Source organism: Bubalus kerabau, chromosome 14 (genome assembly GCF_029407905.1).
Source record: "Bubalus kerabau isolate K-KA32 ecotype Philippines breed swamp buffalo chromosome 14, PCC_UOA_SB_1v2, whole genome shotgun sequence".
In the NCBI taxonomy this organism is placed as follows: domain Eukaryota; kingdom Metazoa; phylum Chordata; class Mammalia; order Artiodactyla; family Bovidae; genus Bubalus; species Bubalus kerabau.
In genome coordinates, this window is record NC_073637.1 from 25,098,554 (window position 1) to 25,100,969 (window position 2,416).

General features: G+C 45.0%; 1 protein-coding gene across 7 annotated transcripts in view; it reads right to left on the reverse strand.

The window, feature by feature from the left end:
• Positions 1-2,416, reverse strand: part of TMEM68 (transmembrane protein 68) — a 36,351-nt gene that overhangs the window by 33,734 nt on the left and 201 nt on the right. The window lies entirely within an intron of this gene.

Consider the following 2,416-nt stretch of genomic DNA (forward strand, 5'->3'; position numbering starts at 1 on the left):
AAATATGGACCAAGATAGAGTCCTAAAACCTTTTGTGAGAGAACTATCCAAGGAATTTAAATAACAAGCTTTTGAGTTGATAGAATACTCGTAAGAAAATGAGAAAATAGCTTTAGATCTCAATGAATACCACCTCTTAATTGTGCAGAAAAGTTAAAAACAGAAAGCCAAGTAGACTTACCCAGTTACTAAACTAATTCAGTGAAAAACTGAGTCAAAATTAAAACCCAGTCCTCCTACTTTCTACTTTGATTTTCATTACACTTTTTAAGTCTCACTCCCTCTCTGACACAAAGGCTAAAAATATTAACACTGTAATTTCTCTTTCCTCTACTTCTGCCTGGCCCTTTGCCCCCTCCAATTTGCCACAGGCTGTACATGACTCCCTACCACTTTATTTTCATCCAGTAAAAACTATTCCTGTTTAAAAGATGTTTTGGAGGAGATTTATTTTAGTTACCAAGATTCCAGAGTATTTCCTAAGCCCCACCCCCCAAAAAAACTCTCCAATGACACACAGTTCTATGTATCATATACTTTCCCATCTGGAATTCATGTAACTTATGAGGAAAAGCTGCCAAGTTGAAATATCAGCATGTCGATGTTGCTGATGAGGAACATTTACAGTAACTGACTTTGTAGATGTTAAAATGAGAATATTTCAAAAACCAGTAAAACAGAGGGCTATTTTGTTTTCTATAAAACCTTCAGGAAATAAATCTATTCTTCTTTTTTTCAATCATTACCAGTATTTTCACCACCATGGATGGTAGCAGATTCATTTCTTATTTTTAGTATAGGAGCCAAATTGCAGATATGTTGAAAATGCCAGTTACAAGAAATACTCACTGAAAACACTAATTAATTTTCCCTTTTTCTTTTTGTGTATTTCATAGTGGTTTAACAAGGTTCTCACACTGTTTCAGTGAATAAGCATTCTACTTCAAACCATCAATAAAGCAGAAGTTTGTTTATCTAATATTTCAGTTATGCTATCTGGCAAAATCAACCATCTTATCTTTTGGCTTTCAAGCTTCAGACTCTTAAGTTCTGGCCGAATTCCCTTTCAAGATGTATTTTCTTTTTCAATCCTAGAATGTCCCTCGATTCCTAGTTAAAATCTTCCACTCAGTTTGATAATTGATGTTCTACCCTTATTTTTTTAACTGCCCTTATCCCCCAAATATTACACATCCATACTAGTGTATCTATAATTGTGCAGCACTCTTATCTTCTTGAGTCACTAACATGAGTCAGAAAGCAGTAAGGAGGCATGGCATGAATTTGAGCAAACTCGGGTAGATAATGGAGGACGAGGTGCCCGGCATTCTGCAACCATGGGGTCGCAAAGAGGCGGACTCAACTGAACCACAACAAACGATCAGGAAATAAACACTTCATTTGAATATTAAACTTCTACTTCCACCGACCAGTAAAAGCAGCCAGAACATGAGGGGCCATTCTAAATCTCTGGATTCATTCCAGCTCTTACTTATTCTGGGCTTCCCTGGTGGCTCAGTGATAAAGAATCCGCTTACCAATGCAGGAGACCCAAGAGAAGGGGGGTCGATACCTGAGTTGGGAAGATCCCCTGGAGTAGGAAGGAATACCAAACCAACTTCAAGGCCCACAGCACAAACCAAGTCCTAAGTGCTCCACAAGCTTCAAGTATGAACGTGCCTGGGCGATCTCAACCAATGACAAGCATTGCTTTTTTCAAATCCAGCAGAGCTGATCCAGTTTTCCACATCCTGGTTTGGACACACGTATCTTTAAGTACTGATCAGCAGTCCTGTCTTACAGGCTGCAAAACTCAGAGATTGAGACAGTGCCAGGCGCCTCCAGAGTAGGTACCCACTCAGACTATTAACAGCACTGGTGAGAAGTCTGATGTTCATGGTTCTCTTCCATCTTCCCAACCGCCCTACGAAGCAGGTGCTACTCATCACTCCTATTTACAGACTCTTACAGACATGTTCGGGGGGTCAAGTGGCCCGCCCTGGTCATGAAGGTGGTATGAAGGGCATCGACCAGGACTCCCTCCGAGCCGGTCGCGGCCCCCTCCCCAGCACCACACAAAGGGGTGCCACTAGCATCCTCATCAGAGCGGCCCCGGAGGCAGGCAGGGAGCGGAGACACCTCGCCCCCAACCCAAGTGGAGGCCACACCCGCCGAACTGCAGCGTTGGGGCGTGGTGGGGGGAGATGCGGGCCAAGGTGAACTGGCTCGTTGTCACCCAGGCAGGGCCTCCCCTGCCGGCCACTCCGGGGCCCGAGCCGAATCCCGAGTCCAGGGGGAGCCTGGGGACTCTGCGGGGCCCCGATGAGACCAGACGCGCGGCCTTGGAGCCGCGGCCCGGGAGACTGGCCGGGGGCCGAGGAGCGCAGAGTTCGAAGCCCAGACGCGGACGACGCAC